This window comes from Syngnathus floridae, chromosome 16 (assembly GCF_059516105.1).
Source record: "Syngnathus floridae isolate MCC-2025c chromosome 16, RoL_Sflo_1.0, whole genome shotgun sequence".
Classification (NCBI taxonomy): Eukaryota; Metazoa; Chordata; class Actinopteri; order Syngnathiformes; family Syngnathidae; genus Syngnathus; species Syngnathus floridae.
The window spans coordinates 4,695,905-4,712,325 of NC_142428.1; the positions used below are offsets into that span (position 1 = coordinate 4,695,905).

Consider the following 16,421-nt stretch of genomic DNA (forward strand, 5'->3'; position numbering starts at 1 on the left):
AAATGCAAGTAGAAGAAAAAGGAATTTTGAGAACATGCTAATTCAGGCCTTAGAGGTAAAAGCCAAAGTGCGCCTGCGGTGGACAGAAGGCACCTGGCGAGCCACATGCGACTCATTGGCTATGCTAAACTTCACTGTCACATTTTGACGTTTCCAATCTGGCCCATCATTTTAGCCCATAAAGGGGACAACTTACAAATGAGCGAGAGCCTCTCCCAACTTGGCAAGGTACACGGTGAACTGTTCGCCAGCCAATCGCGGGGAACAACCATCTACACTGCCAGTCACATCCAAGCACAACTTAGAGTCTTCAATGAACCTTGTTCTCTGAACGTGGGAGGAAGCCGAAGTCCTCGGAGAAAACCCACGCAAGTACAGGGAGACCGTGCAAACCTCGCACAAGAAGGCTGAAACCCGTACTTGAACCCTCAACCTCAGAACTGTGAGGCAGATAAGACTGGCATAGATAAATATCTATCTCAACAACTGAAGTTTATTTCCATAAGACCGATTAAAATGAAGCACCCTGACATCGTATTCTAAGAAACAAAATCTCCTCAGGCTTCGGAAACAATATTTTCAACGACGCTACACGTCACAACTACCCAACTCTACTTCAGGGACGTGACCCTTGGAAAGTGGAGCAGGCACCAGTACAGAACTAGGACATCAGAGAGGCCCTTCATCATTAGTCCATAGGATAAATCTGACACTGGGGGACACACACTCACACGCTAGTGCAGGATGTTCCCACCCACCAAACTGGAATAATAGAATCTGGATGATTCTAAGGTAAAAAAAAAAAAATGTCTCTAAAAGATTAATCGATTACTTGTCGATTAATCGAGTAATTTCGACAGTTCTGTATCGAACGATTGTAAATTTAGTAAAATTGTGATTAAAAAGTGCAACTGAACCGCCACTGGTGGCAGTAGCGAGCACTCTTTGAAAAATCGCTCGTTTCTCGAAACTGGAGTTTGTAAACTGCATCTGTCCCGTAACAGATGACTGGTGTTGTGACGATTATTTGTCCTTTCCGTACTGTTTACTATCAATTTGCGACACCGATGTCGATGTTTACCTCGACTCTGCGTTATTTCACCGACTGGCCTCTAGTGTTATGATTAGTGCCGTGATAAATGACAAGAGTTTGCGTTCTCTAGCGCAGCACTTGTCCACATTGCACGACTATGAACAGCTTTGTCTCAACGAGGCTTGTCTATGAGTTTATCTTCATCTGTATTATTGATCACATGGCCACATCTTCACAAAATTTCATCAATGCTTCGCAGGGTGTGTTTCATAGCCCAAAGGCAGACTTTTTTGCAGCCGCCATCTGCTCAGATCATATCGAGCCAACACGAACTGTATACGCTTAGGAAGGCCTAACGGGGGGCTGGCGATGCGACGTTGAAAGGCACCTCAAAGCATTTCGGTGTGTTTGTAGTCATGTGTTGTCGCTTGTGACGCTAAAATTATCCCACATTTGTTTCATCATGCACTGACAGACCTTAAGCAAACAACATGGAGAAAACAAAACAGTGCCCCCGCCCTCACGTTTGTTTATAATGTTGCCATTATTACTTTAGTTACACTTGCGATGAATATGTAACACAGAAATGTTTGGCGCGATATTAGCATTTAGATTGACATTTTAGAAACAGGGAAGGTCATTGATGGTTTCAAGCGCATTTTTGATGAATTATTTATAGCATGTCCGTGACATGCTTTTATCAAAATACCCAAAGGATTAAGAATTATACAACAAACCTTTACATTGAGTGCTGGATTGTCCTTTCAGTTGCACTTTAAAGTCTTTGTGAGGGTTAGGGTTATGATAGTTTGGGATTTCCCCATTATAGTTAGTTTTGAATTCATTTTGGCCTTTGTTTGTTAAATTCAAGTAGTTTTGATTTGTTTTTGTATTTTTCAAATATGCACTTCTGATTATGTATAAAAAAATCTGGTTGTCAATTTTATGTTAAGCAGGGTTGTTGACATTAACCACAAAAGTAACATAGGTCTTTTCAAATAATCAGCAACTTAACTTAATTCGTAAGGTAACTAAGTTACTTTTTCCATGGTAACTGTGGCAAGGTTGCTTGTCACACTTGAGTTCAAATCACGTCATTTTGTTCCATCTCGTGCAAACGCAGGGAAGGGTTTTTGTTACCATGACAACCAGAAGCATAGCACATTGTGTTTTTGTACAATCAAGTAACACCTTCTCAGAATATAATAATTTTCTTAATATCTTTCTCCTGTTGCTATACCTCGCCACAAATCTTTGGTGCTTTGAAACAATGGTTTCACCGGTGCTTTCTTGTTGGGTGATTGAGCGTGATGTAGTTGAGAGTAATTTTTCTTGGGGTTTCTTAGCACCCTTGACTCCGAGCCTCACCTGGCCCTGAGTGATCACAGCGATCTCAGTGATTTGCAGCCTCACGCACCACGCCTCCTTGCAACCACGAGCTGGTTTCTATCCACATCATCCACCTCCATTACGGAGATCTTTTGGTTTGCTTTCTCCACATCATCAAGACTTTTTCCTCCAATGTTAATTATTAAGCCAGATTTGTCTAATTAGCATAACAAGCAGCTTCTCATTTATTCAAATATCTCCTAATTTATTTCATTTCCATGACTCTGTATCATTAACTATTAATCAGCGGATGCATGACAACACTGCGAGGATTTTCCAGCTGTTCTAATGGCTCTGATGCGGTTGTGCTCACCTCTGGGCCATGAGGAGGAGAACAGAGCATCAGCACAGTACACTGAGCGCACTTTTCATCATGCCGGTTCTCTCTGATTTCACTTGCACACCCCTGAGTTACTTCTTTTCATTATTTAGTTCTTTGACTCTGGACTTCTGACATCACTGAAATATTGCCAATATGGGGACCAATCATCAGACGAGAGGCAATGAAGACAGATGAGGATGATGAGAACTAATATGGAGAAATTCCCGTTGGATCATAACAAGAATCAACAAATCACCAAATGAATCAATCTTATGATTGCGCTGCTCTCGATATCTTCTCTGCATAATTGGAGTGGGCAGCAAATAGCGTATAAGATGTAAACAATTGTCTCAATATTTATGACAAAATAATTCTTCCATTCATAACAATTAGGCAAAAGTCATGGATGAAGAACAAATTAGATAATCATGCAAGCAATAATGGATTATCATTAAGAGAAAGTAGAGTTACACTGTATAATAAAGGTTTGTTTCGAATGCTGTACCATGCCCCTCTCATGGAAAGGCCATAATATTAGGAACACCCCAGTGCATAATGCAGTGCACTGCAAAGTGCATATGCCCAAAGGGGGGAAAAAAAAAACCCCAATTTGTTCAGTTTTCATTTTTTCTTAATGTATGCACTTATAGAATTATCAAATATTTACGATTTTAATTAAAAGTGGAACAGAGGAGCATGGCATAGTACAGAAACGATCTGTTTCTACTGTACCTAAATGAAGATGCCAAATTATTAAGAACAACAGCAAACCACAATAGTGCGCTCTATCAAATGAGTAACTGTCATTTCTTTCACTGCAGAAATATTTGTGATGTTGTGGGGGAGTTCTAGCAATAATCTCTACTTGTATTATTACTTGCTGTTTTATCACCACGTCGCATATTGTCAATAATGATTTTTTTCATCAAAACTCACAGATATCTAAAAAGAAAAAAACAATCAATAAATCAAAACATTGCCACTCACCATGTTTTCGAGGGATAGAGTCTGCCTTCCTGGATGCTCCAGCCACCGAATCGACCAATCGGGGAATCCCCTGGTAGCGGAGAAGTCCTTTTTACGCACGCACGTCCCGAGCAAACGCGCGTACGGAGCGCGCAGCTTCTTGTGTGCGTCCTGCTTGGCTTGCCATCGCGCATGGTGCTCCACATTGCATCTCACGGCGTGGAGATTGACGTGGCGGAACGGCTGCTCGCTCCTGCATGCGTAAACTTGACCAAAACAAGACGCGTCTCCTCCCTTCTAAAGAAGGTGGAGGCAAAGGACACGCTGGGTAGATGTCATGCGGTGGAGGGGGTCGTCAACTAGTTGCGTTCATTGTGTGTGTGTCTGTGAGAGAGAGACTGAGTGAGTGAGTGAGTGAGTGAGTGAGTGAGTGAGTGAGTGAGTGAGTGAGTGAGTGAGTGAGTGAGTGAGTGAGTGAGTGAGTGAGTGAGTGAGTCCCTGAATTTATTACCGTTTGGAAAATTTCCTTCCCATCCTTCTTATTCAATGAATCAATTGATCCATAAAATCAATCCTGCTGATAAGTGGTTTGTATTTTCTCGTACAGCCTTTGTAGGTTTGTTTGTAGTCTTTCCTTTTCGATGTTTTTGTTGATATAGCCAAGAGTGATTTGCAGGTTTTTTTTTCAACTCCCCAAATGTTTCCGCCATGAACTGCTGTTTTTTTTTTTTTTTTTTCCTGGGGCTACTTTCGAATTGCCAAATGGTTGTACTTGCTGTGGCCAATGTTTACGAAATGGCTCCGATTCTCAGTGTGGAGCTTTGGGGGTCATTTCATGGAGTCTTGTCTGATCCATATACTTAATTTGGCAAATTCTAATGAGTGTATATTTCAAATAAGTAATGTGAACATTTATTTCACCATAAAGTCACTTGGAAAAAAATAGGTTGTTTGTGCAAGGATATAAATATATACCAAACAGACTTTCAGAGCAGCCATGCGGAAGTAAGTACGTTAGCTGAAAAGGTAAGTGGGGGGGTTGTTTCTCAACATTTCACCTTTTGCTCAACTTATTTGCAGAAGTTGAAGTTACACCTCGGCTAGGAAAAGCCGGTAGAAAGCGTCACGGCTGATAAATCCTCACTGTGACCTGCTTTAACCACATCACACCACAGTGAAATTTACTGCATGAGCAATATTGAGTCAAGGCGAAGAAAAATCAGCTGCCACGAGAAAAAAAAAAAGATTACTGTGACCCCCCCGGCCATCGTTGACTTTGGATAGAGGGAGACAATTTGGACATAAAGAGTATAGCCTGTTTGACAAGATAAAGGTTTGAAGCAGATGCATGGTGATTGAAATATAAGGAATAATGCTTGGGGGGGAAAAAAAAAAACTTACAAGATGCTGTGTCCTTTTTAATGCTAGTAATTAACTATCATGTTATGGGTCACTTGAAAAGCGCTATATACATTAAAAGTTATTATTATAGAAAACTTGTAACATCTTTAAAATGTGCACTGAACTTAAGTCGTCCCTCATTTGTGAAAATAAAACATTTGTGAGAAAGTTATTTCTATTTTTGTTTGCGCTAGCCATGATGCTTTGACTAGCATGCTATTTATGTTAGCATCAGTTTGCAGCTATGTGTTTGGCTATTATGTTATAATCAGTTCATCTTCAGTGGTTATCATCACACAAGACATTATATGGTAGTATGGAAAAAGTGAAAGAAAAAGCAAAACTCAAAACTAACATTGTCTGCAACCAAAATGTCCCTTCTAAGACTTGGACCTCTTTGTACACAATACACATCAATTCACAGGGCAACCAACTTGTCCGTTCATTAAAAAGCGTTGATTGAGCTTACGGGTTGGCAGCCTTCTCTGCCATTTTCAATCTTTAATTGAATCAATACCATGCTCCTTGAAAGCTAATTAGAAAGCTCTTCAAGTATAGAAAATGTTAATGAAGAAACAGATCTCATCATTCAAGCGAGTTAAAGCAGACCGAGCAACGTGGCCTAATGCGACTGAACGGTCACTGCTGAAAAGAATCAAACAACTTTTGATCCGATGATTTTCCTCACCCGACCTCGCCTACAGTTAGCTGACAGCGCATTTAAGATTGAAAAAGCTTTTCTCTTTGGCTCATTCTGAAATCAACATTTATAAAGACGACAAACGAAGGTCCTCTTCTAACACACCATTTGGCTTTAAAAATGAAAAAGCATATCGAATGCCATGCGTAACGTGGCAGGGCAATAATAGAAAACTCAGCTTCCTCATAAAAACGTCCATTTGAATGAAAGATGTCCATTCGAGCGTACGCTGATGGAACAGCAGATGAATGAGGAGGAAATGTTGCCTCCATAAGGAATGCAGAGCTCCTACACTTGTCCTGGATGACTTATTTAAACATATCAAGTCCCAAACTCAATAATACACTCACATTTATACACACAGCGACAGCTGCACAATAACCTTTCTGTCATCTGTCAGAATAATGCACACATCATTAGAGGCTATTGTAGTGATTCATGACTAATAAACTCCCGCACGGTAAAGTCAGCCCGCTTTTTCGTTTATTTCTCTGATTAGGCCTACTTAACGTGATGGACAGTGACGGTCGTTCGCTTTTTAACAACCGGACCGCATCGCTTAATCTTCGCGTTGGGGTTAGTTTGTTCCATTTTAGTCGCTGTGAAGTGTCGCATTTGTGAAATTCCAAAGAATTCTCTAAAATTGAGTTGCTGTAACATGATGAACCACTGGAGTGACAAATTAAACTTCTCAAACCTGCTCGTTTGATGGATGAGTATGGGAGCTTCTCGATATGATTTAAAAAAAATATATAGGAAAGTTCCAGGGCTTGTTTTATCAAAAATATTTTTAAATGCTTATTACAAAGCAGCTTTTTCTGAACTCCAAGTTGTTTTTGTATCTTACCGCTAAATCCCTGCTCATGTGCAGTCATTCACATGCACATCTTCCCTGGCATATTCTATTGACATAAAATAACATATGGGCCATGTTCCTTACAGGTGTGTTCTCGAGTGGAAATGATAGAATTACGATCCCGCCAGCCGGTCCACGACCAGACAAGTGCTGTCACTTTGGATCAGGCCAAGCACACTAACTTTGACATGTGGGATGACACAATTGCAGTAGTGAGATCTTGATCATAGAAATTTCAAACAAAGTCTTGAAAGGAACCACATGTCTTTTATATTTGTGTTGTTTTTTTCTTTAATTACAAGTATAAACTTTAATTAAAAAAAGCTGCCCGCAGGAAGCTTTCCAGATGCTACCCTGTTGTGTTTGAAATATTTGAAACTCAAAGTTACCTTATGAATAAAACAGTGATATGCAAAGTCAGCTTCTCAAACCTGCTTTTGTTCTCACCCTGGTGCAATTGGTGTGCTGCAGAAGGACGGGAGACATTTTGGGAAAGTTTGGTGAAGGGGACAATTTGTTATCAAAAAGTTGGGCATTGGAAATCTCTGGGAAGGATGTTTGGCAAGAAGATGGACGGCCAACATTTGGGCAGTATCATCTATCGCTGTCGGCCAGGTACTGAAATGTGTAGCTGGTCTTACAATAAAATATCATCCATGTTAATTTATAGGGACATATTGGCATATTTCATATGGACAGAGGAACTTTTTTTTTTTTCTTTTTCAAGAATGTCTAGAAGAAAACATTTTGATGCACTATATTAAGCTGAAGTTGTGGATGCAGGGTTTTACTCTGGTAGATTTTCTGATTGATAAATAAATAAATAAATAAATAAATAAATAAAGAAAGAAAGAAAGAAAGAAATAGAATGGGAAGGTGTAGTCTAAAAGGACTGTACAGTTTTTATTTTTTTAAAACTTGTCATTATAAAACCTCTTTCATTGGCTGTTTTTTCACTCCATGAGGGAAAAAGAAAAAAATCCCATTAAGGTACTAGAAAACCTCTAAATCGTCATGATGTTTTTCCCCAGACCACAGCAATATCTAGTCTTCTGCTGGACTAGCTGGGACCTTCATGAATATATGTACAAGGAAAAGCACTTCATTTGTGGAAATTATAGGCCTGCTGCTAAATTACAAAACCTCCCAAGCTTGGACAGACTGCAAATGGTTGACCTACGTGCAACCTGCTGTGCAACTAACAATCAGCAATATGTGTGTGTTGCAAAAAAAAAAAAAAATCACCATCATTATGTGCACTTGTGGTAGCAAATTCACAGCGAGCAAGGATTATATATCTCAAAGCCAGAACTTGCCAACCGGAGCGATGTGACACATTAATGTGCCTTGAGAGACCATCTGCAGGGAAATTGTGCAATTACACTCCAGCGGCTTGTGAATTATTTATTGATAACAAATAATGTCCTGTATCTTTGCTTATCCGTTAATGTACATTGATGGGGATGACAATTAAAATCATAAGCACAAAGTAATGATCTACTGGTGTGCCGTGATTTTTTTTTTCTAAGATGTCACTCGGCATCTAATTACAGCCTGTTGGAAACATGCTAACCGCTATGCGTGACTTCGGGTCCAATCCCTCCAGTCTCCCCGGGAACCAGTACCATTGACAGTTCCAGGTATCCCGAAGTGAATCTCATCCAGATTTCTTCCAACTTCAATGACCTCGGCTAATGTGGTGGGCACGTCCGCATTTGTATGCTCGATCTTATCCGAAGGTCTGACAGCAGGATCAAGGAAATATTCGGTTAAAAATGAATAATTGAGGAGCGTGGTGACAAAGCGGTTAGCGCTGCTGTCACAGAGAAAGTCTCTAGATCCATTAGTGCTTGGAATGTTCTTAACATCTGACTTGGAGGGATTTCTCCATGGAATTAACGTTTTACCCATGGCGACTTTAGGTTTTCAAAGTTTCAAGAGAAGGCAAATCGAGGCATCTTGGGACATAAACTACAAATTTTTTTTTTTATCAGCGTGGTTATCTGGTTCGAGAAACCCTCTTCATGTTTCTTTACTAATTGGAGTAAATAATCCACAATAATGAACACGTGTTTTTCCAGTGTGGTTCATTTAAATGCAAAATCGAAATGGAAATTTATGGAAATGAAAGGCTTCCATTTGGAACACTAAAAGATGATGCTGGATGTTCCAGCTCGCAGAAATATTCTTTTAGTGACATTTGAGGGCACGCTCAGCAGATATAACAGAAGTCTAACAGCAGGTGCTGCAATGCATTCAAACGTGCTCCTGAAATAGTTTTATAAATAAACGACAGCTAAAAGACTCCACTTGGCTCAGGACAGCCACAATTGTCGTGTCAGGAATATGACAAAAAAAAAAAAATCTGTAAGAATAAAGATTTTCTCATCAGTATGCATGACATTACGGGTAATAACAGTCGACTCGGCACAATGGCACCATTTAACCTCTTTCAATAGGTTTTTAATTATTGACAGCAATATTGGACCTCTCTTGAGTCCCTTCTTATATTTAATTAGAATTTCTACGACACATGATGTGTGTAAAGAATATTTTTGAGGGAGTGGGCTCCCATGCTGATATAACTGTTGCTAGCCTTTATGAATAAATGAAAACAGTAATAAATAAATAAACTTTCATTGTTCACTTTGGAATCCCGGTGAGCTTTTGTTCTGCTCTCACTATGGATTTTAACTCGGATAAAACGCCTTTGCCTGCTGGTACAGATGTCTGACATCTCCTTAAATCGTTATTCAAATTATTTAGTCTGTTTTCTCAATCCTGTGGCAACATAGTGAAAAGGTTGATATCATTTGTACTCAAGACTTTTTAAGCGATGCTTAGTGGCTAAGAGTTGCTGATCCATCGTTGAAGACAAACTAGCATTTATGCTAATGGGAACATCAGTCGATTTGTAGCTACTTGCTAATCGATGGTATTCTTCGCAAGTCCCAAGAAATACAAGACTGGATAAACAGTAATTGGTTGTCGAGAGTCCATAAAACTCAGAGGGTTTAGCTTTTAATCATGATTAAACTGGGCTTGTGTGTCATCTTATGCATGATTGTCTTTAATTTTCACAACACATTCATCACTTTTCCCTTCCTTGATGTTTACATGGCAACAGAGCCCTCGGGCGCTCACTTCTCTAAATCGGTTTGCCAACTTGGCAAGAATAAAGAATTTTCAACTCATGGTCCATTTATAGGAATGATAATTGTGCTGCAGGACGTTTGGCTAGCAAAGCGGAAGAGGTTTGGCTAGCCGTCACACTCGCACGGGTTCATCTCCATCTGGCTACGTCCGACTTCCCTCATGAGATTTTTTTTTTTTACAACAGTTTTTTTAGAATCACCAAAGGATGCTTTAATTGACAGTAATTAATCATAACATATCTGACTTAGCACAATACTTTGATGATAATTCCAAGATATGGAACAATAATAGACAGAGACATGACGGCGAGGCCGCCAAGGGAAAGTCATAAAGTTGAGATAAGCTTGCTCCACAAACCAACATGAACATTTCTGACAGGAAAATAAATATTAACCCGAAGGAAGTTTCCTTCTTTTTCCTCCACTTTCATCTCTCATTTCCTCTATTTTGATACTTTCTGCCCCCTAAGGAAATTCCATCACGGCTCCGGAGTCACATTGTCATTAAAAGCTCGCCAAAGTGTCAAAAAAAGCATGAAATGGAGAGAAAAAAAGAAAAATCTCGGGTGTTGACTGTTCTATCCCAGCGGTCCCGCAACTAAAACGCCAACACTCTCCTCCTCATTGTTAACAAGCTGCTCAGCTGTTGTTTGGAATGAGGAATCATTATCCAATTTTCTCTAACCGTGAACAGAAGCGTGCTTGGAAAAAAAATATAGAGGAGCTGAGCCCTGCTGCACCACAGCGCCCTATAAAACTTTATATTAATCATTAAACTGTAAATAGATAAATTTGCCGGAATTACGCTATGTAAATATTTAGATCGGCAGCCTGCATTTGGCTCGCTGGAAGTGATCCAATTTCATTCATTAGACTGAAAATTATTTATTTACAAATCATTGATCTTTGTTCATCTATCGGTGTTATTGATGTCAAGTGGCAGGAAAAACAATTACACGCTCTTCCATTAGCTGGCAAAGGGTATCTGTCGAATAATTGACCTTTGTGTGTCTTCTTTGTGTGACATTTTCACAGTATTTAAGGTTACGCCAACTTTTCTCATTTAAAATATGTGCAATGGGCTCAATAAAGGTTACGCGGGAAAATAAAAGATGGCGACCAATACAATTCATTTTGATATATTTCCCGGGCCTCGTATATGTCGAATGTCATCGTGCGAGTTAAACAAACAACTTGGAAATTGACCTAACATCCCAAGAGAAATATTGTCCAATAAGAGTCCAGATTCCAATCAAAAATGGACCAAGAAGGATAAGACAGAGGATTTTCCTTATTCCCTTGCCTCTCGGTCCATAATTGTATTTATCGAGTCTTCTTTCTTTTTTGTTTGCTGTTGTTCATCTTAAAAATGTACTTTTCACTTTGTATCAGCGTGTGTGTATTTGTGTGTGTATTTGTGTGTATCAAGGTGGACTGATTTTGAACGTGATGGTACTCCTGCAACTATTTATTTACCTCTTAAAAATACCATTTTCCACTTTTTCCATCCAGGACTGGCGTGACTCAGTGGAACAACTGCACTTTGGAAACATTTATAGAATATATATATATAAAAAAAAGTTGCCATCTTGACAGCTTTTAAGCTCCACAAGGCTGAGTTGAGCTGCAGAGTCAGTTAATAATTTACTCCAGGTCTTTCGTTACGGCCTGCGAGCAGGTACGAGAGCGAGGCTTTTATTAATATTCCAGTGTGAATTGAATTTTTTTTTTTAAACACTCATCTGTGACATTGATCAATTGACTCGCAGCCGTACGGTGTGTGACAGTGATATTAAAAGTCGGGCGACTTCGTACTACCCGGTGGATCGTGACATTTCTTCCCTTTATATTCGGAATTCCAAGCATATTCCAAAAAATATGACTCGGGGGGGCGTTACCCGCCTGTCTGTCATATAAAGTGGTCGATATAGTTTCCGCTTTTTTGGGCCCCCGTTGGGAGCCGCAGAGAAATGTCAATGGTAAGCGCAAAGATCCAAAGACTGACCCTGAACTGTGAAAGCGTCGGTTTCTGATGAGAGTGCGGAGGATGAGACTGCGTGGTGCGATAAAAGGAATTCAGATCATTTCAGCCTTTCATAGTGCTGTTTTCTTTTTTTGTCTGCCAGCAAAATGTCCCTTGGCTTTACTGACTTTTTTTTTTTTTATCTCATTTGTTGAACTAGAAATGATGCTTTTGCCTCTTCACATCGCAACTCTTGGAATTCTCACTTGACCTGTCAACGATGCTGTGGAAGGTCGCTGTGGGATTCGACAGAAATGTCAACAGAAGCCTAATAGAAGAGCTGAACTTTATTTTCTGGGATATATTAACATTATTCGACATGAGTTGATTAGGAAGAAATTTGTAATAATGAGCTCACCATAGGCAGATAAAATATGAAATCATGCAGTGCGGTTCTAAAACGGTCATTTTTAATTAAACCTAATTACGAACACTTTAAGACTGTATTTAAAATATATTTCAGGCATAATTATCCAACTTGACATTTAATGCAGACTTTCTTGATTAGGAGATTTTGTCCTCACCCTACTTGAACCGCTCGATCTTAAATTGTTGGAATTTTCTGGAAAAATATCAAACTGATGTCAAGACAGCAGCAAAGGCTTTCGCATTATTGAGTATTCACTGAGCTGAGAGGAGGAAACTCAGCGGAAACTCAATGCCGGTGATAAGAAGACAAAAACAAGGTTTTGCCTCATCCCAATCACCGTCCCTGAAAATATCTTTTTCAACAGGCTTCAAAAAGAGCATTCAGAATTAATTAATCAAGACTCAGTGACCAAAATTAAAGTATTTCTCAACTACATTAACATTCAAATCACACTGATGAAGCCTTTATATAAAAAAAACTTTTTTTGATGGTACCAAACTCCATTTTAGGCGTGTTAAGGAAGTAACTCCAAAACTGCAACTGCCAACTATTGAGTACATTAAAATTACATTACAAGGTGTGTCAGAAATATTCCAGGACTGGTCACAGAAAAATTGAATTTACTTCATACAGCGCACCAGAAATATGGAATATTTTCTCGAGGTAGAGCAAGTGAGGTAGAATTAAGTTCAGAGCGACACCACACAATTTTATCGAAAGAGTCAGACCCTCGAGATAATATGCATATGGACCAATAGGCGTACATCGACCGCTTTCGTTATATCTAAGCGTTAATATATGGACGAGTAGATGTTTTATGCAGGGTTGCACATTTCATATATGTATAGGAAGAGGCCATGACGCTGATGGACCGTAATTGCGGTTTGAGCCGAGGACGTGATGAATTGCAAATAGATGGATTTAATCAGGCTAATATCCAGATCATATGTAATTAAGCAAATGTTTTAATCTGATTAATTGCACGATGTTCATTGAAGAATTGCGTTTCATGATACGAGTTTTAGTCACACTCAATTCATTGATTGACTCTCTAGTTAATGAACCGATTCTCCGTATAAGTGTTGCATTGTGTTTTTCAACAAATGTTATTTGATCATTCAGACAATTTACTTCACTGTATTTTTTTAAAATTAAATTAATCCTTCTCTCCCGCCTCTTATTCCAGTCTGGAAGTCGATTGTGTTTTCAATCTGCCTTTAATCTTCCAGCAACAACAAAAAGCGAGATGAGAGTTTTGCGCAAACATATATTTTTTTTCTTCTCCTCCGTTCTCTATAAGTCTTTGGAGACAATCTGTCAGCCCTCAGCCTAATCCCCGGCAACCTGTGTGTCAGTGCGCCTCTCCTCACTACGTCAGCCACCATTCAAGTGTGCCGGGGCACCCGCAGCAGTCCACATCTCGTTTCACGGCTCCCTGAATCTCTCTGCCTGAAGGGCTGGCGCTCTAGCACTGATGAGAATTACTACATGAGGTTACAGCGTCGAGTTACTGAGGTTGACAGCTGAGGTGGCGCCAAGCAAGATCATTACACAACCCTGCTGAGAAAAGGATGACATGGCAGCATGGATTTAATAATAATAAAAAAAAAAAGAAATCCCTCAAGAGACTTCAAGAGACTCCTTTCAGCATTTAAAGTGATTCTGACATAGCTATATAAATCTTGCTGAGGGATCCAAAATATGACTTAAAAGTAATTAGTCAGGACATGACGTAATTACGACTAGTTCCTGCTCTATGGTCATCATCTCTTTAGGGTTGCAATTTTTCCATTCCATTTTTTCCACAGAATTTTTACAGCGGTCAACTTCAGGTGAATTGGAAGTTAACAATAATGGCGCCAGTAAATGAAACTGAAACTATCAAGCATGTCAAATATAACACGGATTTTCTTCTTAGGAATCTTGGGCCAAATGGCAAAATAATGGAGGCTACAAAAGGGCGATGAGTTCTGCTAGCGAGACAATAATTCCTCATAATTCACTGGCTAATGAAGAGCCTTGCTGCAATGCCTCCAAGGTCACGTTATCAGGAGACCCGCCGAGCTTATGTATGCGTGCGGAGACACTGCAGGAGAGTTAATTAAAATCGTGTGATCTATAGGCCGGGTTTGAGGCAAAACATTGATTATTGTACGAGTGGACACCACGAGCCTTGTGAGCCGCTGAAGGCTTCCCTTTTGGAAGCCTCTCATGAATGCCTTCGGCACGCTTGTTTTTTACTCGGCGCCGCAGTGTTGACATTTACTGTCGGCGTTTATCATCAAATGAGTCTTGGAATCATCTGCGATTATCTCCTGAGATGGAGCACAGCGAAGACGTGCTGCTGTTGGGCATCAATTCAAGGCGTGATGTTTTTTTCACTCCAACAGTAATTTCTCATTACCAGTCTGCTTGTGTGGATTTATGTGACTGCTGGTTGTTGGTTTTTTTCTCTGCTGTTGAAAGACGGAATGTGATGTGTCAGGTTTTTTTCCTAACCAATCAACACGTATGAGCACATGGCTGAAAAATGAAAATCGGCTCAGATTTCCTTCCGCTATGTCGCACATTAGTTTGCCAGGAAACGTGCGAAGACTCATTGTGGAGATATTTAAGTGTTTTTATCTTTATTTTAGTTTTTTGGGCAAAAATGGAGACCTGGCATGTGTTTATATAGTCGGGGATATTTTTAAGCATTCCAATTTGGAGTAGTTGTAAACAACACTCTCCTCTGTGTTGTGTCAATTTTAGAAAATATTTGTTTTCACTAAACTGGGTCTTTATGTTTTTATGAGGGGAAAAAAAATTAAAAAGACAAATTATATATGCTTTTTTTTTTTTTTTTTTTACTTCCCAATGTTTGCTACGAATTTTAAATCAACGGATTGTTTTTGCTCAGAGTCCTTGCTTTATTCTTCTCAGCGAGTGTATCACCACAATCACAACCAGCTCATCAGGAGCAATTAGGGGCTTTGTGTCTCGCTAAAGGACACATCCACACAGCCTTGGGAAGAGCGGATCGAAACAACATTGCATTTTGCCGGCTGATTTTGTCAATTGTGAGGAGAACAAAAGATTACTGTAGTTCTTTCATGATCGTAAACATTGAAATAGGTTAATTGTGATAATTGGAACAAGATGGGCATGATAATATATATACATTCCAGTTAGATCTATATATAAAAAATATAATAAAAAATATATAATGGCTGATCTAGGTTGTAAAATAGATTAGCATTCCTCGAAGGAGATGTAAATGGCATTCCAAACTGATTGCCAAACAAAATGAAGGAGACATGTTTCATGTTTTCCCCAATCTTTTTTTCCATTTAAATTGCCTCTCGGAAAGTAATTAGCATGATTTTCTCAAATGGAGACCAGGGGCGTTGATTTACTCAAATGCGGAGCGCATCCGACGTTTGTTTACTTCACTGTCACTTATGAAGACCGTACCACAATGCAAGCAAAAGAAGAAATAACGTTAGCGATTATTGAAGCATGCAGACGAGGTTTTGTTTAGTACAAAAAAATAATAATAATAATAATAATTGTGACCTATCCGTTTGTAGGTCAAGCAAAATCCCTTAACAGGAGGTGGCAAGATCGTACAGATGGCTATGCAAATGATGTTTGTATTATTCATACAAGCAGGAAGGTCTTGTCTTCGTTTAGCGCCTCGTATCCAACTGTGGACTTGGATGCCCGAGGGTCTTTGACACACCAGCGACAGATATGTCACAACCTATTCGCTGCTGTTCATCGTCTCGTCTCACGGGACACTTTGCTGCGGTGGCTCAGTCACGCAACTGGTGAGCTCGCCGAATCAATAAAGTAATGTTGCTATTATAGTATTATACTATTGAAGTGTCTTTTTAAAGTTTGTATAAAAATATTTCCCTGGGCACCCATCGATTTTGTGTGAGGCGAAAGGAAGTCGGTTGTGTTCACTCCCACAACGGCGCACGTCAATGAAAATATCATCCACTGAAAAACTTCAAGGCGACTATTATTGTCAGATTATTGAAATTTTTTCTTTTTCATTTAAAGGCTACTGCAGCTCAAATTGTCTTTTTTTTTATTTATTTGTATATAACTAGTGCGACCCTACAAAAACTATTTTCTGTGTAATTTCACATCATACTAAAGCAAAGCCATTGTATTAAATTCTCAAGGTAAGAATATTATGAGATGGTTTCACCTGACTTG

The 16,421-nt window shown here is 39.4% G+C and overlaps 1 protein-coding gene across 6 annotated transcripts in view; it reads right to left on the bottom strand.

Annotated features, from left to right (window-relative positions):
• Window positions 1-16,421, bottom strand: part of htr1d (5-hydroxytryptamine (serotonin) receptor 1D, G protein-coupled) — a 39,130-nt gene that overhangs the window by 8,598 nt on the left and 14,111 nt on the right. Inside the window, exon 4 of one of the 6 annotated variants that reach the window (XM_088399936.1) lies at window positions 3,732-4,004. The exons of 3 other annotated variants lie outside the window; for them this stretch is intronic. The gene's annotated coding sequence lies outside the window, so the exon portion shown is untranslated. Of the gene's footprint in view, window positions 1-3,731; window positions 4,095-16,421 lie in introns of those variants that run through there. 2 more of the 6 variants (XM_088399935.1, XR_015863327.1) reach the window with 2 other exon arrangements.